The 22,008-nt window shown below is 43.9% G+C and overlaps 1 pseudogene across 1 annotated transcript; it reads left to right on the plus strand.

The window, feature by feature from the left end:
* Positions 1-19,351: 19,351 nt before the first annotated feature.
* On the plus strand, positions 19,352-20,038 carry LOC307100128 (ubiquitin-ribosomal protein eL40 fusion protein-like; annotated as a pseudogene). The gene is made up of 2 exons: positions 19,352-19,638; positions 19,905-20,038. The product of its transcript is annotated as a ubiquitin-ribosomal protein eL40 fusion protein-like (transcript).
* The last annotated feature ends 1,970 nt before the right edge of the window (positions 20,039-22,008 follow it).

The raw sequence follows: 22,008 nt of genomic DNA on the forward strand, positions 1-22,008 counted from the left end.
GCCTTCTGCTCGCTCCGTGGCAGCAGCCATTTCTGTTGGTGTTTATTTACCTTCTATAACTGAAATTTTGTAGCCTGGAGTGGAGGCCTGGGCCAGCCAGGGCAGGTGGAAAGCTTGGTTTCCTCTGTCGCCGGGGCAACCCTAGCCTGCTCTCTCCAGCTCTGTGGCTGCCGCCATTTTTCTTGGGATTTATCTTCTATAATTGAAACTTTGTAGCCTTAAGTGGAGGTGTGCAGCCAGGGTGTGCGGAAAGCTTGGCTTCCTCCATTGCTGGGGAAACCCAAGCCTCCCTCCTGCTCTCTCCATGGCCACAGCCATCTTGGCTGGGTTAATTTGCATAATCGCTCCTGATTGGCTGGTGGGCATGGCTGATGGGTGTAGCGGAGTGATGGTTAATTTGCATATTACTCTTTTATTATATAGGATAGGATGGTCCTCTGCTTCTGACACTGGTGGGTTGGTGGAGTGACCCCCCCATGCTGCTCGTCCTTGTCCCCACTCTCCAGATAACTATTTTTTGGGTCCTCTTAATCATAGGAAATTGGGGATGGGGACGCGGGGGAACAGGTGGTCTGCGATGTTCCAGCCAAGACAGAAAAGGCAGGGGTAGAGCTTGAGTCCTTCGTTCCCTGTTCTAACTTTCCTGCTTCAATAACAATGTGTCAGTGTAGGATCACGGATTGTAACAAATGCACCACTCTGGTGGCGGATGTGGTTAGTGGGGAGGCTGTGCGCCGGTAGGGCAGGGGGCGGGAGGTGTATGAGAAATCTCGGTACTTTCTGCTCAACTTTGCTGTGAACCTACAACTGCTCTAAAGTCTATTGAAAAAAGTAAAATCCTGTTGCCCTTATGCTGAACAAGAGAAGCCAATTTCTAGAGGCTACACACTGTGTGATTCCATTTATGCGACAGTCTCAGAAAGACTAGACTCCAGCGACAGAGGACAGAGTTGCCAGGGGAGGGAGCGAAGTGAGATGATGAAGGTGTAGTGTGAGGGCATTCTTGGCGGGTGATGGATCTGTTCTATATCTTGATTGTCATGGGTACATGAATCTATGCATATGTTAAAATTCACAGAGCTACGTAACAAAGGTAAAATGTTAACTTTACTTTATGATACACTTTTTTTTTATTGTTAATTCTCACCCAAGGATATTTTCTCCATTGATTATTTTAGAGAGAGTGGAGGGGAGGGAGGGGAGAGAGAGGGAGAGAGAGAGAGAGAGAGAGAGAGGGAGAGAGAGAGAGAGAGAGAGAGAGAGAGAGAGAGAGAGAGAGATGTGAGAGAGACACATCGATTGGTTGCTTCCTGCACATGCCCCGACCTGAGCTGGGGATCAAACCTGCAACCCAGGTACATACCCTTGACTGGGAATAGAACCTGCAACCCTTTGGTCCAGGGGTCTACACGTTAACCACTGAGCCAAACCGGCCATGGCTGATATACTTTTTAAATTTTTAATGTAAAAAAAGGAAATTCTGTTGCCAGATCCTCAGCTAGTCCACAGGACCCTGTTGTGTTTTGTGCTCTGAATCAAGGATTGGCATGTCTGGACCTGCAGTAAGCTGCAGATGCTCAGAACACACACAGTTGCACATCTTGCCAATGATGTCTGGGGTCTGCAGACCACCTAGGGGCCCTTCCCTACGAGGCCTCCTGTGTCCTTGGCACCCCAGGACAAATTCTAGTGGCTCCTCAGGTCCACCAACACCTCCCTCATCTGCAGGCCCTCCCCTGATCCCACCGGAGTCATGGTGCCATCAGTCACCCTGGCACTTAGCCTGGGGAATCATTCTCCAGTCCTTCCTCTCTCTCTCCTCCAGTCAGTCACCCAAGTCTGCTGACCTTACCTCCTGGATACCTCCCAAAATCTCTTCCCAAAGGTCTGCTGTAGAAATATCTGGCAAAAGACTTGTGCCCAGCGTATATAAAGAGTTCCTACTGATCAAAAAGAAAAAGGCAGAAACCCCAAAGGAAAAAAAAGGGGGGGGGGCTTTTTAATAAAAAGAGATCCCCAAATGGCCATTAAATGAAAATGCTTGATATCATGACTCACTGGAGAAACTCAAATCAAAACCAAAATGCCACGGCCCTCTACACCTGCCAGCATGGCTAACCGGAGAGAAACAGGCTCGAGTCATGCTGTGCTGCTGGCGGAAGTGGAAAAGGGCACACTGCTTTCGAACACTGTTTGCAGTATTCATAAAGCTGAACACCTACACTGTGACTCTGAGGAATAAGCTAAAAGGAAATGCATATTTGTGTTCATAAAAATTCTACAAGAATGTTCATAACACCTCTCCTTGTAATACCCCCAAATTGGGAACAACTGAAATACCCAACAAACAAGATGGGTCACTAAGTGCAGTGACATCACAAAATGGAACACTTTGTAGCGGGGATTCTCACCCAGGGGTGATTCCCAGCCTAAGGGGACATTTGTGGTTGTCATAACGTGGAGGGGTGTGCTCCCGTCATCTCATGGGGACAATGCTCGACGTCGTACAATGAATAGGACAGACACACAAAGAATCATTCAGCCCCAGATGCCATTAGTGATTAAGCGGCCCTGCTGTACAACAATGACAATAAACACAGACTAGAACGCTGCTGTAAAAAAAGAAGGAACTCTTACCATTTGCAGCAGCATGGATGGACCTGGAGAGCATTGTGTTAAGTGAAATAAGTCCGGCAATGAAAGAAAAATACCACATGATCTCACTCATTTATGGAAAATAAAGAACATTATAACCTGATGAATAAAAAGATAGATACAGAGGCAGTAAAGCACTGAACAGACTGTCAAATTACAGCGGGAAGGCTGGGGAGTGTTGGGGAGGGGGGGAAAAAGATCAACCGAAGGACTGTATGCATGCATATAAGCACACCAATGGACACAAGACACTGAGGGGGTGGGATGAGGGCATGTGACAGGGGGTAGGGGAGGCTGGGGGAAGGTCAATGGGGGGGGGGGAGGAGATATATGTACTAATATATGTAATATTTTAAACAATAAAAATTTAAAAAAATAAAATAAACACAGACTAGAACAATCTAGAACAATTTGGATAATGCTCACCAGCCTAATGCTGTGCAAAGGAAGCAAACATGAACGAGAAAATGATTCTACGCTGTGGAAAGTCAAGTTTGTGGCTCCCATGGGTGGGATGAAGGAAAGGAGGCACGGTGGAGACTTCCAGGGACTGGTGACGGTATGTCGTTGTCCTGGGTGCTGGCTACACAGCATGTTCACATGGTGAAAACTTTGTACTGGACAGTTGTGGCTTGTGCGCTTTTTCTGTTTGCGTGCTACATTTGAATAAAAGGTTCTAAAGTTAAAAAACCCTCCCCCTTCCCTCCACCCCTTTTCCCTGTTCAGGCTTTATCAACTTTGCACTGAGCAACTGCCCTCCAGACAGCAGCCAGGGGATCTCTAGGGCACAAAAATAAGCCTGTGTCCCTTCCTGCTCTAAAACCTTCCGTGGCTCCCTATTGCCCCCAAGATCAGATCCAAGGCTTTAAGGACTTTCTTGGTGCTTCTTTTGCAGTTTCATCTCTGCCTACCCTCTCTGCTCCTTGCACCATGAAATTAACCTTCATCCCAGAACATGTTGCTTCAAACCGCCAGTGCTTTGCACCTGCTGTCCTCTTTGCCTGACTGCCCAGACACACTCTTGCCCTTCTAGGTTCAGCTCCAGTGTCCCTGTGCTGGAACCTCACCCGCCCACCTTCCCTCTGTGCCAGCTCAGATCTCCAGACAGGAAGCTTTGGGATCATAGCTGATTTTCTTCTAGTCAACACACACACACACACACACACACACACACACACACACACACACACTTTTGCAAAATACAAGAGAAAGCATTGAGTAATATGCAAAAGTTTAGCCACTCACCCTAGGATCCTTTCCTTCAGGAAACGCGCCTACCCCCCACCCCCCCAGCCTCTGCCTAAAGACTGCCCCCTCCCAAAGTGGGGGAGGACAAGGCAGACTCCACAGGTCCTGAGCTTGAACACTGCCCCTGTGCTTTCCTGGCAGGCCCTTCCTGCGTCCCCCAACCCCACATCCCCAGGCTCCTCTCCCAGCTCTGCCTGTCCAGCCCTGGTTACCTCCTCTCACCTCCCCAATTTCAGAGAATTCCCCTCCTCCCCCCACCTCTCCAGCTTGCAGCTGTTGCTAACGGGGAAGTTGTTGGGAAGGAGGTTCCAGGAAGTGGGTTAGGTCGGTCCCACCTCCAGCTCACACCCCCAGTGACAGGCTTCAATCAGAGCCAAACTTTGCCCAGACAATGGACTCCGTCAGTCCACCTGCCACTGACTCACTGCCGGTAGAGCAGAAACACAGCCCAGGGATTCACTTCCAGCTCAGCCGCTCACAGGCTCTGTGACCTTGGGACAGTGCCCTAACCTCTCTGTGTGTCTGGTTCCTCAGATGCAAATCCTACCGAATAAAAGAGTAATATGCAAATTGACCATGCCTTCGCTACACCCACAAGCCACGCCCACCAGCCAATCAGAGCGAGTATGCAAATAAACCCAACCAAGATGGCTACAGCCACAGAGAGCAGGAGGGAGGCTTGGGTTTCCCAGGCAATGGAGGAAGCCAAGCTTTCCGCCGGCCCTTGCCAGCCTAAGCCTCCACTCAAGGCTACAAAGTTTCTTTTTTTTTTTTTAAAGGTGCATTTACTTTTTATTTATTTATTTTTTATTTTTATTTTTAAATTTCTTTATTGATTAAGGTGTCACATATTTGTCCTCATCCCCCCATTCCCATCCCACACCCCTCCCCATGGATACCCAAACCCCCTGTTGAACTTAACCATTGGTTAGGCTCATAAGCATGCACAAAGTCCTTTGGTTGATCTCTCCCCCCTCCCCCCACCCTCCCCATCCTCCCTCTGAGGCCCGATAGTCCGATCGATGCCTCCTTGTTTCTGGTTCTGTTCTTGTTCATCAGTCTATGTTGTTCATCATTTCCCCTAGATGAGCGAGATCATGTGTCACTAGAGATATACTTATATAAACTGAATGTGAGATGAGCAATAATAGTTATGCTGACAGGCAAATGAATCAGTCTGTAGTGAGTTTCTTTCTGGACCAACAGTTCTTTTGAGACCCAATATCAATGTCCACCAGTTCCTTATGTGTACATGTCGGCACTGACCCCTCAGCTCTGGATGGTGGACAAATGGTGGTAATGCAGGTCCGACTCCCTCTGGTTGGGTCTCGGCCGGACCCAGGGGCATGGCTTCATCCGGACCCAGGGGGTGCGTGGCCTCACCCGGACCCAGGGGGTGCGTGGCCTCACCCGGACCCAGGGGGTGCGTGGCCTCACCCGGACCCAGGGGGTGCGTGGCCTCACCCGGACCCAGGGGGTGCGTGGCCTCACCCGGACCCAGGGGGTGCGTGGCCTCACCCGGACCCAGGGGGTGCGTGGCCTCACCTGGACCCAGGTGTGCGCGGCTTCCCCCAGACCCGGAATCCAGCCTCACCCAGATCCAGGGGCACATGGCCTCACCTGGAACCGGGATCCAGCTTCCCCCAGACCCAGGGGCGCATGGCCTCACCCGGACCCAGGGGCGCGTGGCCTCACCCGGACCCGGGATCCAGCTTCACCCGGACCCAGGGGCGCGTGGCCTCTCCCAGACCCAGGGTCGCGTGGCCTCACCCGGATGAAATAGACAAATTCCTAGAAAAATACAATCTCCAAAACTAAATCAGGAAGAATATAAAAACCTGAATAGGCCAATAACAACTGATGAAATAGAAGCAATAATCAAAATATTCCCAAAAATATTTCCAACAAACAAAAGCCCAGGTCTGGACAGCTTCACAGGGGAGTTTTTCCAAACATTCAAAGAACTAACACCTATACTCCTCAAACTATTTTAGAAAATACAAGAGGAAGGAACAGTTCCAAACACTTTTTATGAGGCCAGCATTACCCTAATTCCAAAACCAGATAAAGACACTACAAAGAAAGATAATTACAGGACAATATCCCTGATGAACAAAGATGCTAAAATCCTCAACACAATATTAGCAAATCGAATCCAGCAATATATTAAAAAGATCATATACCATGATCAAGTGGGATTTATTCCAGGGATGCAAGGCTGGTACAATATTCTCAAATCAATAAATGTGATACATCACATACTGGTAAACAAATTGAAAGACAAAAATCATATGATCATATTAATAGACGGAAAAAAAGCATTCAACAAAATCCAACACCCATTTTTGATAAAAACTCTCAGCAAAGTTGGAATAGAGAGAGCATATCTCAAAATGATAAAGGCCATATATGACAAACCTACTGTCAACATCATATTCAATGGGCAAAAACTAAAACCATTTCCCCTAAGAACAGGAACAAGACAGGGATGCCCACTCTCACCACTCCTGTTCAGCATAGTACTGGACGTGCTAGCCATAGTGATCAGACAACAAGAAGAAATAATAGGCATCCAAATTGGAAAAGAATAAGTAAAACTGTCATTATTCACAGATGACATGATACTGTACATAGAAAACGCCAAAGACCCATCAAAAAACTACTAGATTTAATAAATGAATTCGGCAATGTAGCAGGATACAAAATTAACACCCAGAAATCTATGGCTTTTTTATATACCAATAATGAACTCACAGAAAGAGAAACTAAAAAAAAAAAAAAAAAAAATCCCAATAACCATTGCACCAAAAAAATTAAGATACCTAGGAATAAACTTAACTAAGGAGGTAAAAGACCTATACTCAGAAAACTACAGGACATTGAAAAAAGAGATAGAGACTATACCATGTTTATGCACTGGTAGAATCAACATGATTAACCCTTTGCACTCGCTTGCTTTTTTCTCGATTCCTTTATTCTACTCGGGATTTAATTTTTTAAATACCCCAGATTTTACAAAGCACGGCAGTAGAATAAAAAACTGGAGTTTCTTTTCATACAAACTTATTTATTTGGATTTTTTTATATTTCAAATTATTGATACATTCAAAGAGTATAAAAAGAGCTGCTACCGATGCTAACCGTGTCGAGTCACACTCGACATCCGAGTGCAAAAGGTTAAAATGTCCATATTACCCCAAACAATCTATAGATTCAATGTAATCCCCATTAAGATACCAATGGAATATTTCACAGACCTAGAACAAACTCTCCAAAAATTCATCTGGAATTAAAAAAAAAAAAAAGACCCCAAATAGCTGCAGCAAACCTGAGAAAGAAGAACAAAGTTGGAAGGATCACAATACCAGATATCAACCTATATTAAAAAGCCACTGTTCTCCAAACTGCCTGGTATTGGCACAAGAACAGACTTATAGACCAATGGAACAGAACAGAGGATCCAGAAATTGACCCAAGCCATTACGCTCAATTAATGTTTGACAAAGGAAGCATGAGCATACAATGGAGTCAAGATAGTTTCTTCAATAAATGGTGTTAGGAAAATTGGACAGATACATGCAAAAAAAATGAAGTTAGACTACCAACTTACACCATACACAAGAATAAACTCAAAGTGGATAAAGGACTTAACCGTAAGACAGAAAATCATAAAAATCTTAGAAGAAGCCATACGCAGCAAAATATCAGACATATGTCGTAGCAATATCTTTACCAATCCAGCTCGGAGGGCAATGGAAACTAAAGAGAAAATAAACAAATGGGACTACATCAAAATAAAAAGCTTCTGCACAGCAAAAGAAACCATCAACAAAACAACAAGAAACCTACTTCATGGGAGAACATATTTGCCAATGTTATCTCCTATAAGGGTTTAATTTTCAAAATTTACAGGGAACTCATACAACTTAACAAAAGGAAGATAAACAATCCAATCAAAAAATGGGCAAAGGACCTAAATAAACACTTTTCGAAAGAGGACATACAGAAGGCCAAGAGATATATGAAAACATGCTCAAAGTCACTAATCATCCAAGAGATGCAAATCAAAATGACAATGAGGTACCATCTCACACCTGTCAGAATGGCTATCATCAACAAATGACAAGTGCTGGAGAGGATGCGGAGAAAAAGGAACCCTCTTGCACTGCTGGTGGGAATGCAGACTGGTGTAGCCACTGTGGAAAACAGTATGGAGTTTCCTCAAAAAATTTAAAATGGAACTACCATTTGACCCAATAATCCCACTTCTAGGAATATATCCCAAGAAATCAGAAACCCCAATCAGAAAGGATATATGCACCCATATGTTCATAGCAATACAATTTACAATAGCTAAGATTTGAAAGCAGCCTAAATGCTCATCAGCAGATGAGTGGATTAAAAAATTGTGGTACATCTATGCACTGGAATACTATGCTGCTGTAAAAAAGAAGGAATTCTTATCATTTGCAACAGCATGAATGGACCTGGAGAGCATCATGCTAAGCAAAATGAGCCAGTTGGAGAAAGATAAATATCACATGATCTCACTCATTTGTGGAATATAATGAACAATATAATTCACTGATGAACAAAAGTAGAGCCAGAAAAAAAAAATATTTTAGAATATAATAGAAGTAATCCTGTTATTTGCAGATTTTTAACATTTCCTACAACTTTTGCAATATCATACTAAGTTAGTACAGTTTTGGTGATATTATTATACTTAAAATCATTTTTTTTCTTGAAATATTAATGTTTATTGCATATAATATTATATTTAAGATAGTTTTTCTTGAATAATTGGTGTTTATTGCATGTAACATTATTATATTTAAAATAGTTTTTCTTGAGATATTAATGTTTATTGTATGTAACATTATATTTAAGATCATTTTTCTTGAAATGTTAATGTTTATTCCACGTAACTTTATTATATTTAAAATAGTTTTTCTTGAAATAAATAAATAAATAAAAATAAAATAGTGTCTGGCACATGAGCACCCTGCGACAATTGTCAACTGTTGTTTTTACTGGGCAAGTGCGAGTGTACCCCCCACGTCCCGCCTGGTTCAGGGTTCAGGTTCAGGGTTCGGGCTCTGGAGGAGGACGCACACAAATGAAAGAGACAAGACAAGAAAATGCTAATTTGGGAATTGGGGGCCAGGCAGAAGCCCAAGAAAGGACTCCTCTTTGCTCTGACCTTGTGATCCCTTTTATGCAGGTTTGGGATCCACCTATAGCCCTTAGGCAGGCAATTTCCAGTAACAGGCAGACTATCTTATCAGTAAGGATTTACATACAACTAAAGGGTGGAAGTTGCTTCAGCTACCATTGTCTCGACCAGACAGTGGGTGTATGGCTTTGACCCTTGCCAGAGCCTCAAGGTTGACCAGCCTTCCCGACTCCTTGTCCACCCCTCTCTGCTAGTGAAGGCAATGGACAGCTCCCAACAGGCAAGAGGTTAGGATATGCCCTGTGTTTGGTAAATGGTCAGTAAATGCAATAAGTGCTATTTCCCCCATCCTGCTCCTCCTTTCTGTCTCCATGCAGCTCCTGCCCCATGGTGGTCTGGAGTTCCAAGTTCAAGGTCTTGAAACCAGACAACCACGGGATCCGGGCTGCCTGTCACCACCTGAGCCAATTAAGCAGAGACAGAGTTGAATCACATATGAGCATTTACTCCAATAATGCCGGCAGTCTGCCTCTTCCCATCAACTAGCTGCTTATATTGGGTAGAAGGATAAAGATTACACAGGAAAGTAGGAATTACAGGCATGGGTAAGTAGGCACGGGATAATGGCTACAGGTTACAGGCAATGTGGGCTGGGTGGGTAGGTCGCAGAGGGCACCTCCAAGGCCAGATTGTTTCAGCAATAAGGTGGTTAATCTTTCCGTGAAGATTGGCAGTTCTCAGAAAAGGAGAAAGGACTGCATTCCAGTGTTAACTCCCATGTCCCGGGGCGTACAACTCTCAGCCAACTTAGAATGCGCTTTCTTTGATCAGAACAGAATACGCATGGTTAACAGAGCATAATTAATATTTCTTATAACTATAGCTAGTTCCCACTATTCTATTTCTGCCCCTAACAGTCTGAATTGGTCTTTCAGCCTCATCTGCCCAGCAAAGCTGCTGAGTGGCCTCCCCTGCCTGGGTGCTGAGGGTGGCCATGCAGCTGGCATGAGAGGGAAGTAGGGACAAGCACCAGCCAGATGTCCCCCTAGCAGTTAGGCTGAGCCTCCCCCAGACTCCTTCCTCTTGCCCTCACCCACAGAGGCTGTCACCCTGGGCACTGCATCTCCAGCTCAAACAGACGCGGTGGGCTTCCAGCTCATGCCTTCCAGGACATCTGGACCCCTCCCATCCAGCCTAGCACCTCCCTCCAAATCTGCTGGCACCCTGTGCTGCCCACCGGTCAGCCCAGCCACAGAGGGACATCGTGCTAGGTGCACAGTCCAGCCCCTCCCATCTCCCTCTCCTTCCTTCCCCTGGTCCTGCCAGCTCCAAGGCCCCCCGTGGAGACAAGGCTCGGGCCTTTCTGTTCCCCCGGCACCTCCCGTGACCCCTGTGATTGCAAACCGGAGCATGGCCCTCTCTATAAGAACCTGATAGTGGTCCCATGACGTCTGAGCCTGGATCCCACAGGCCTGAGTGGACAGTCTGCTTCAGACTGCCCCTCAGGTCCCACTGGGCTTTCTGCTTCAATGGAGCCCTGTCTCCCCGGCACCCCCATCCCTGCCCAACTGCCCCTTCAGCAGAGGGACATTCCATCCTTGAGAAGGTCACCCCTACCTCATACCCACGTCCGGAACATTCTGTTCCCCACACCCCCCATCACTCACCCAGCACACTGACATGGAATGGCCAACAGGCCTCCTCAGGACCTTTGGATCACTGGTCCCAGAGAAAAGGCCCTCCAAAACACGAGCCCCAAAACCCAGAGGAGAAAAGGAGAGGGTCGGTTGGAAGGAACTGTGTCTTTCAAAAACAGTGTCCAAATTATGACAAAGAATTCATTCTACTTTCTAGTGAACAAGATGAGGACTATAACTGAAATTACAGGCTAATTCTCGAAACAAAAAAAGAAATGAATTCACTGGGGGTTTTTTGGAGGGGGTATTTTTGCCCCTAAAATTTTATATTTAATAATTCACATGCTATATTTCAACAGGGTTCTGACACCACACAGTCATTTAGGGGGAGAGGAACAGATGCACACACACACACAAAGAAAACAAACAAAAAATGCTTTGAGGGTATTTTAGATCAAATTATGTCCCCCCAAAAGATAAAGTCCTGACGTCCAGTATCTGGAAATGTGATCATATTTGGAAATACAGCAGGCCCTTAAATAAGGTCATGTCAGTCATTTTGTTATAACATTGATGAGAATAGAACTCTTGCTTATATCAGTTAGCTTTTAATAAAATTAGTTTTGTTATCAATCATTTTTGCTTAAAGTCATAGAACTTATTGCATTGAGGACTTTACTATAGGGCCTTTGCAGATGTAATCAAGTTAAGATGAGGTCACCCTGGAGTAGAATGGGCCCTCGCCGAATGGCTGGTGACCTTGTAAGATAAATTTGGACACAGAGACGGAAGACGGCCATGTGGATACAGACCTAGAAACCGGAGTGATGTGTTTTAGAAGTCAAAGAATGCCAAGGAGTGCCAGCAGCACCAGAAGCTGGAAAGGGGCAGGAAAGAGTCTTCCCTAGAGCCTTTGTGGGGAGCATGGACCTGCCAACTCCTTGATTTTGAACTCTCAGAACCGTGCGAGAATAAATTTCTGTTGTGAAGCCACCCAATGTGTGGGGCTTGGTTCTGGTGCCTCAGGAAACCATACCTATGTCCTGGTCTGACTCGTGTGACGTTCTGGTCTCTCCCCCTGGAGAACCCCCTCCTTCTTCACCAGTGGCCAGTCTCCCCATGATCAATTATCCTTTAGACTGGCCACCAAGTCTTCCTCTGTCAGTAACTCATAGGTGTTTTCCTTTCCTCTCCACCGTCACCTCCTTCCACCACATAAAATCCCACCAGATTGCAAGATTTGTCCTATCATTGTTTTTGTCCTATCATTGTTTTTGTCCTATCATGGTGTCAACATGGTTTTTGTGGAATATCTACAGCATTCCACAGCCAGAGAGCAGCTGATTTTGTAAAAATCACATGCCAGGGGTAAGCTGGCACTGTAAAAACTTGGAGGACTGTTATCCTAAATCACCAATGTAGCAGTAAGCAGTTTCCATGTTGTAAAGCTCTAATTTCTCTCCACACACAGAACTACCCTCCTCGCAGCTATGACATCGCTACGGATCTTCCCAACACTGCGCATCAAAAAGAGGGATGGTGCAATAAGTGCTCCTGGGACAACTAGGAAAAGAAAAGGTAAACCCATAGCTCACAATTGATCTCAGTATAAATTTCTGACAGATCAAAGCATCACATGTGCAAAATACATTCATAAAAGTGCTAGGAAAAAAACCCACCTGGGGGCCTTTTAAAATTAACAGTTTGAGCCCTGACCAGTGTGGCTCAGTTGGTTGAAGCGTTGTCCTGGGCACCGAAGGATCAAGGGTTCAATTCCCGGTCAGGGCACATATCCAGGTTGTGGGTTAGATCTCCCATGGGGAGCATATGGGAGGCAACTGATCAATGTTTCTCTCTCTCCCTTCCCCTTCCTCTCTCTAAACTCAATTTTTTAAAAAGAGCTTCTATGTGTATTTTACCATCATTTTTTAAAAAGAGCCAATATAAATAAAATTTTTTAAGTCTGACAGCTAAAAAAAATTTCACAGGAAAAGAATAGTGATCCATCTTTTTATAAAGAATGAGAAGATGCTCAGCTTCATCCTGTTATGCAAAGAGCCAAGGTCCAGAAGGCTTCAGTGTAAGTGGAACCTCGGTTCTCAAACTTAATTCGTTTGGAAGGCTGTTCAAAAACCAAATCATTTTTCCCCATGAGAAATAATATACATTTAATTAATCCATTCCAGGCCCTCAAATGATTCCCTGTCTTAACCTTTCTTATACATAGTACATGTCTAATGTACTGTTTAATCTATAAATAAACACTTTAACAAAAAGGATGTGAAATAAAAAGTTAACAAAAAGGTAATGAAATATATGGTAAAAAATGAAAATTTAATAATAATAAGCAGCGGGGGGACGAGGACAAATATGTGATACCTTAATCAATAAAGAAATTTAAAAAATTAAAATAATAATAATAATAAGCAGCAACAAAAGCAAAAAAGAAAAACCCACAAAAATATGCACAGCACAATTTTCTGATGTTAACAATGTGAGGTTTAGTGGTAAAATAACTCAGACTGGCACATCCTCTCCTTTGTTACCTGAGAGACGCATGACTGGTCATACAGGTATCAGCATGAAAGGGTTTTCAGGTTGAGAAGTGAATTATTCAAGATGGAAGACAGTCGAGAACTGAGATTTGACTGTTAATTCTTGCTGATCCAAAAAAGTAAAAATAAAAATAAAACCCAGAGGACTGGCTGTGAAAGACAGGCGTTTATTAGGACCTACACATGCAGGAGGGGAGGGGAGGGGAGGGCAGCCTACTGGTGAAGTCTGCAACACAGACTTTCTCACTACAGGATTATATAGAGTACAAAAACAAAGCAAGCAGAGTAATCACGTTTACAATCCAGGCTCACATCCAGAAACAAGTTGCTTTTTGGTCGCCATCTCCCATTTATTTATTAAAAAAAAAAAAAAAGTTCTGTCATTTCGACGTAGGTACATATGTGCTTTATGTTTTTTATTATTTATTTACCACAAGTAAAGGTCAGGAATTGTTATCTTTCTTTTAAATTTTTTTTACTGTTTCGCTTCATTACTGCGGTGTATGTGCTCCGTGTGAGTGACGTAGGTGCTTATATAGGTGGGTTCCGACTTACGGCGAAAATCGCGTTACCTCGCGCCGTAGGAACGGATCTCCGACATAACCCGAGGACCTACTGTATTCACATATCAATTCACACACTCCATCCCAACATGGGTACCTTTCTTCTCCACTCCATATAATCTGCCCATTACATCTTCCGCAAAACCTGGGGAGGGAGAAAAATGGGTGAGGCATTGTGTCCATATACCACAGCAACAATATACAGCAAAAGAGAACAGACTTATACATATCAGTATCAGAGTATACAAAGCTGATCATCAGCCCCAAGACTAGTTTCCAAACCATGTTGAGATAGGATAGTTGACTGGATTTGTGTTCCAAAACAGCCCAGCAGTAGCAGAGAGGGGAACCTCTGAATATACCCAACAATCCAAAACATTGGACCGGAGATCCACTTCTTCAACCCATCTCACAAAGCTGTCAGCCTGCACTGAACTAAGGAGAATAAGACACATGTTTAGCAGGAATCAACAGAGGCACATCAGCACCAGTGGGTAGTATAAAGACTGTTGCTCTGTCTTGTTTATCCTTGTTCAGGTGGTCTCCCTGGTCTCCTATACCATAACTTTTACTGGTGACATCCCCTGGCCTGGAATGCTAGCTGTGAGAAGAGTCTGAATCTGCCAGACGGAAATAATTAAGGAACCTACTCAAATAAGTTTCTTAGGGTTATTTACTTGAATAGTAGTTTGCCATTTACCAGCTTCGGTAGGTTGTATAAGCAAGTCCTGGGGAAGACCCTCCCCCCATGGGGCTACGAGAGTGCACCAAAAGGTACAAGTTCGAGTTTCCCAAGGCCAGGTTAATACAATAGCTCCATGGTGTGTGTCCTGGGGTGCTGGAACAACAGGTTAGTCTTCATTCCCCAAGAAGGTCTTACCTTAAGATCCATTATTCAAACTTGCACTCTCAGTAGACATGCCCATGTCTACTGCAGCATCTGGAATGCTGCAGGTCAATCTGGTAGGGCCTTTTTATTTACTTATGTTAATCCTCACCCAAGGATATTTTCCCATTGATTTTTAGAGAGAGTGGTAGGGAGGGGGAGAGACAGAGAGAAAAAAACACACATTGATGTGAGAGAGACACATCAATTGGTGGGTGGCCTCATGCATGCTCTGTGACCAGGGCTGAGGACCAAGGTTGAGGTTTGAGCCTGCAACCAAGGTAGAATGTGGAGGACAGATCGCTCAGGCAGACAATTGCTATCCTGGTGGTATTTGCCTGGGGATAAGACAGTTGACCCACCCTATTGGAAAACACCTTGCACCTTGGTGTGGAGTTGGTGAGGCCCACCAACTAAGAGACTGACAATAACAATAAGCTTCCAGGCAAAAGCAACTGCCCCACCCTGTTCAAAAAACTCTCGCCACACCTGTGGAGAATTACCTGAGTGCTATTCAAGACTAAATCCAGCTTGGCCCACGTGGCACAGTGGTTGAGCAGCAACCCTTGAACCAGGAGATCATGGTTCAATTCCCAGTCAGGGCTCATGCCTGGGTTGTGGGCTAGATACACAGCGTGGGGCATGCAAGAGGCAGCTGATCAGTGCTTCTCTCTCATCATTGGTGTTTCTATCTCTCCCTCTTCCTTCCTTTCTGATATCAATAATAATTTATTTAAAAAAACAACAACAACACTGAATCCAATCAGTCTTCAGGCAGAGGCAGGTCTCTGGACACTTGGAGTCTTTGCCTGATCTAATTAGTCCAAAACATCTTTTGACACTATCCTTCATTAGATATTGAGAGATGCAGATCTAATACATAGTCACAAACCCTAACAGGCAGCCAAAATCAGGAGACAAAAAAATAATCCCCAAATGAAAGAACAAGAGAATTATCCAGAAGATAAATGAAATGGAGATATGAAATTTATCTGATATAGAGTTCAGAATAATGATAGTAAACATGTACAAGAGCATGAGAAAAGATATACCATATTTTCCGGCATATAAGACGACTTTTTAACCCAGGAAAATTTTCTCAAAAGTCGGGGGTCGTCTTATATGCTGGGTGTCATCTTATAGGGTGGGTGCTGAAACTTCCGAGCCAGACTGGAGAATCTGTGGTCACTGCATATGGTGGGGGGAGCTCAAACACAGCCGCACTCCATTCATTTCAATGGAGCTGGATGGAGACCGCAAGTGTCTCCGGTCGGCTCCTTTTTGTGCCGCATACGATCTCCATCCACTCCATTGAAATAAATGGAGTGCGGCCGGGTGCTCACCGCATACAGCGGGGATGCGGTCGCGGCTGTTTTTGAGCTCCCCCCCCCCACCACTGTATGCGGCGACCCTATGAAAGCAGCAAGGGCGGTGCTGTACAAGCACGGTAGAAGAAAATCCACTCACCAGGATTCATAGAAAGAAGTGACTTAATGCAGTCCCGATGAAAAGGTGAGGGGGCGCCTCACCGGGAAGGTATAAGTGAAGGACGGAGCAAGCTGCAGGCGTCCGGGACGCCCGGGGTATGGAAAAAAGAGATCGAGCGGCGCTGTGCCCAGAAAAACACATTTAAAGATCGCATTCAAGAACAGTGGAATGAATGGATGGTTAGCAGTGAAAAGTCATTCACAAAAGGGGGAAACATGCGTGCTCCACAGTTGGATGTTTTGTGCAAGTTTGTCATAAAAGCCTGGAATGATACTGATGCAGAAACAGTAATCAAGTCTTTCAAGAAGTGTGGCATATCAAATTCATTAGATGGTATGGAGGACGACTACTTGTGGCAAAGCTGAGACCACACCATCTGATACGGAATTCGATCCATACGATGACTGCCTTACAAATGTATCACAAGATGTCATTGATGTACTTATGATATCAGATGACGAACAGGAGGATTTTGAAGGCTTTTAAAGGGAAACTGTCATGCCAGCAAAACCTGTAAAAATACCATAGCTTGCAGTTATGATGGGCGTTGCTAACTTGCCAGGGACTTGCCCGGCACTTGCTCTCTCACTATTGTTTGTTATCTTCCTCCTATCATCATCAGTTCCAGTTTGGTTGACAGCTTAGAAAACAGACAGCATGGCAGCTCCCTTGGGTTTATTGTCTTATCCTTCCTTTCAGCTTTAGAGTGAATTAGGAAAAGTTTAATCCACTTGCACTGTTTTATGTTTACATGTTTGATGACTAACAGCCTTATGTTTATAAGTGACAGTTTTCCTGCTAAGTACCTGCATGTCATAAGCATTTGAATTAAAATTACCATATTGAAATCAAATTTGATGTTTTTTAAATTTTTATTTGGTGTGGGTTGGAATAGGGGTAGTCTTATACGGCGAGTATATCCCAAACTCTATATTATAACTGGAAAAGTTGGGGGTTGTCTTATACGCCCAGTCATCTTATACGCCAGAAAATATGGTAGTAACTATAAAAACAGAACAGTCAGAAATAAAGAATTACATAGCACATTGGAAGGAATACACAGCAGATTAGGAGGTTGAAGGATTTATTTAGTGAATTAGAAGACAGGGTAGAAAAAAATCACTCGATCATAGAACCAAAAAGAAAAACCAATTAAAAGACAGGAGGACAGGTTAAGAAAGTTGTGGGACAACATGAAATATAACAATATTCACATAGTAAGTGTACCAGAGGAGGAAGAAAGGTAGAAAGAGATAGAGAAAGTTTTTGAAGAAATTATTGCAGAAAACTTCCCTTACCTGGTGAAGGAAAAAGTCACACAAGTTCAAGACGTACAAAGAACCCCAAGCAAGATGAACCTAAAGAGGCCCACTCCCACACACATCATAATTAAAATGCCAAAAATTAAAGACAAAGATATAATCTTAAAGGCAGCAAGAGAAAAGCAAATGGTTAATTACAAAGGAGCTCCCATAAGACTGTCATCTGATTTCTTATCAGAAACTCAAAAAGCCAGAAGGAAATGGCATGAAGTATTTAAGGTAATGGGAAGCAAGGATCTGAGACCAAGATTACTACATCCAGCAAGGCTATCATTCAAATAGACAGTGAAATAAGAGCATCCCAGACAAAAAAAGGCTAAAGAAGTTTATCACAACCAAACCAGCACTACAAGAAATGCTAAAGGGACTGCTGTAATGAGAAGAAACAATAGAGAGAAAAATGTAGGCATACAGAATTAAAATGGCAATAAACAAGTACCTATCAATAATAACCTTAAATGTAAGTGGATTAAATGCTCCAAGCAAAAGACATAGAGTAGCTGAATGGATACAAAAACATGAACCAACTATATGCTGTCTACAAGAGACCCACCTCAGAACAAAAGACACACACAGGATGAAAGTGAAAGGATGACAAATGTTTCCATGTAAATGGAAAAGAAAAAGAAAGCTGGAGTAGAAATACTCATATCTGACAAAATAGACTTCAAAATGAAGGCCATCACAAGAGACAACAAAGGTCACTACATAATACTAAAGGGATCGGTCCAACAAGAGGATATAACCTGGTAAACATATATGCACCCAATATAGGAGCACCTAAGTATATAAAAAATACTTCTAGTGACTTTAATGGAGAGATCGACAACAATAGAGTCATAGTAGGGGACTATAACACCCCACTAATTTCACTGGATAGATCTTTCAAACAAAAATTTAACAAGTAGCCCTAGCCTGTTTGGCTCAATGGATAGAGCGTTGGCCTGCAGACTGAGGGTCCCAAGTTCAATTCTGGCCAAGGGCACATGCTAGGGTTGTGGGCTTGATCCCCAGTGGGGGACATGCAGGAGGCAGCCGATCAATGATTCTCTCTCATCATTGATATTTCTATCTCTCTCTCCCTCTCCCTTCCTCTGAAATAGATATATATTTTTTAAAAATTAAGTAAACAGTGACTCTAAAAGACACACTGGATTAGATGGAGTTAATTGACATTTATAGAACATTTCACCCCAAAGCTGCAGAATGTACATTCTTCTCAAGTGCACATGGGTCATTCTTAAAAATAGACCACATGTTAGGACACAAAATAAGTCTCTACAAATTCAAGAAGATTGAAATCATATCAAGCATCTTCTCAGATCACAGTAGAATGAAATTAGAAATCAACTACAGTAAAAACACCAAAAAACATTGAAATACCTGGAAGCTAAATAGTATGTCATTAAACGATGAATGGGTTACCAATGAGATCAATAAAGAAATAAAAAACTTCCTAGAAACAAATGAACACACAACAACCCCAAATCTCTGAGACACAGCAAAAGCAGTCCTGAGAGGGAAGTTCATAGCACTACAAGCCTACCTCAAAAAAACAATAAAAATTAATAATAAACTACTTAACCTTACAACTTAAAGAATTAGAAAGAGAACAATAAGAAAATCCCAGAGTAAGTAGAAGGAAATAATAAAGATTACAGCAGAAATAAATGACATAGAGACTAAATATATATATATACAAAAATAATAAATAAAAGAAACCAAGAGCTGGTTCTTTGAAAGGATAAACAAGATTGATGAACCATTAGCCAAACTCATCAAGAGTGACTCGTCAACGAGGCGGTGGACCAGCCTCCCCAGTAGACACCGAGATGCAGATCTTTGTGAAGACCCTGACTGGCAAGACCATCACCCTTGAGGTTGAGCTTAGTGACACCATTGCGAATGTCAATGCTAAAATCCAAGACAAGGAGGGCATCCCGCCTGACCAGTACCATCTGATTTTTGTGGGTAAACAGCTAGAGGATGGCCACACTCTCTCAGACCACAATATTCAGAAAGAGTCCACCCTGCACTCGGTGCTTCGTCTGAGGGGTGGCATCATTGAACCCTCCCTCCACTGTTGCAGAAGACCAAAGAAAAACCAAGTGATGCTTTAAAGAAAAGGAGAGATACTTCTTATTTATGCCGGCAGACTCAGGGAATAACTTTCTAACCCTCCCTCTGGGGCAGTGCACTGTTCACAGTTGTATGGCCTCTGTAACAGGTTCTGCAAGACCTGTTTCTGGGAAAGAGATAGTGACTTAATTAGAGGTTATTAAGAATGTACACTGAGCTTGCTGGCATAGATTGCTATCCCCCCAAATATCAGGGTTACATTGGAATTAGCCCTTTTTAGCCTTCTCACCACTAGCTCGCACAAAAGTACAACTGCAACAAGATGATCTGCCGCAAGTGTTACACCTGCCTACACTCCATGCTGTCAATTGCCACAAGAAGAAGTGTGGTCACACCAACAATCTGCACCCCAAAAAGAATGTTAAATAAGGCCCTTCCACCAACTCCTTGGGTCCACAGGGCAGCCTGAACCTACCTGAACCTTGTGACCCTGGGCCTCAATAAAGTTTCTCTTTTGCCAACTGGAGAAGGGAAGGGAAGGGGAGGGAAGGGAAGGAAAGGGAAGGGAAGGGAAGGGAAGGGAGGGGAGGGGAGGGGAGGGGAGGGGAAGGGAGGGGAGGGGAGGGGAGGGGAAGGGAGGGGAGGGAAGGGAAGGGAAGGGAAGGGAAGGGAAGGGAAGGGAAGGGAAGGGAAGGGAAGGGAAGGAACAAAGTGAGAGAACCCAAGTAAATAAAATCAGAAACAAAAGGAGAGAAGTAACCACTGACACCACAAAAATACAAAGTATTGTAAGAAAATACTATGAACAACCATATGCCAACAAGCTGGACAATGTGGATGAAATGGACAAATTCCTAGAAAAATACAATCTCCCAAAAGTAAATGAGGAAGAATCAGAAAACCTGAATAAGCCAATAACGACTGGGGAAATAGAAGCAGTGACTAAAGAAAGCAAAAACAAAAAAACGAACCTCCCAGCAAACAAAAGCTCAGGTCCGGATGGCTTCCCAGGGCAGTTTTACCAAACATTCAAAGAAGAACTAACACCTATACTCCTCAAACTATTACATAAAATCCAAGAGGAAAGAAAACTTCGAAGTTCTTTTTATGAGGCCAGCATTATCTTAATCACAAAACCAGATAAAGACACTACAAAGAAAGAGAATTACAGACCAATATCCCTAATGAACATAGATGCTATAATCATCAACAAAATATTAGCAAATTGGATCCAGCAATACATTAAAAATAGTATTCACCATGACCAAGTGAGATGCTGGTAAAATACACCCAAATCAATAAACATGATAAATCACATAAACAAATTAAAAGACAAAAATCACATGATCAATAGACACAGAAAAAGTGTTCGACAAAATCCAACACCCATTTTTGACAAAAACTCTCAGCAAAGTTAGAATAGAGGAAGCATATCTCAAGATGATAAAGGCCATATATGACAAACCTACAGCCAAAATCATACTCAATGGGCAAAAACTAAAACCATTTTTGCTAAGAACAGGAACAAGACAGGGATGTCTGCTTCACCACTCTTATTCAACACAGTACTGGAAGTCCTAGCCACAGCGATCAGACAAGAAGAAATAAAAGACATCCAAATTGGAAAGCAGGAAATAAAACTCTCATTATTTGCAGACTAGAGGCCCAGTGCATGATTGAATCATGCACGTGTAGGGTCCCCTACACGCTTTCGCTTTACGTGGTGGAGCTGGGTGCCTGTCCGCTGGTGCACCAGGCCTTTCAGAAGCCTCCGGCTCGGCGGAGGCTTCTGAAAGGCCTGGTGCCGGAGCAGACAGGCACCCAGATCCCACACTTTTGATGGTCCGCAGCCGTTGAGGGGGGCTCCCCTGCTGTTGAGAGGCGCAGGGGGCGGGACTCCTGCCCAATGCGCCTCTCAACGGCCGCTGAGGGGGGCTGCCGCCTGGCTACCCTGCCGTTGAGAGGCGCAGCCGGGTGTCCGCGGCAGGCCCCCTCAGCGGCTGCGGATCTGGCCGTTGAGAGGCACAGGGGGGCGGGAGTCCCGCCCCCTGCGCCTCTCAACAGCAGGGTAGCCCCCCTCAGTGGCAGCGGATCCGTGCCTCTCAATGGCCGGATAGGCCACCCCGAGTCCCGCCCCCCAGCCTCCTGCCGCCCAATCGTGGGCGTAGCGAAGTGATGGTAATTTACATGTTACTCTATTATTAGATAGGATGACATGATATTGTACATAGAAAACCCTAAAGACTCCACCAAAAAACTACTAGATTTACAGGATATGAAATCCACACCCAAAAATCAATGGCTGTTTTTATACACCAATAATGAATTATCAGAAAGAGGAACTAAACAAACAATCCCATTGACCATTGCAACAACAAAAAATTAAGATACTTAGGAAT

This window comes from Cnephaeus nilssonii, assembly GCF_951640355.1.
Source record: "Cnephaeus nilssonii genome assembly, chromosome: 5".
In the NCBI taxonomy this organism is placed as follows: Eukaryota; Metazoa; Chordata; class Mammalia; order Chiroptera; family Vespertilionidae; genus Cnephaeus; species Cnephaeus nilssonii.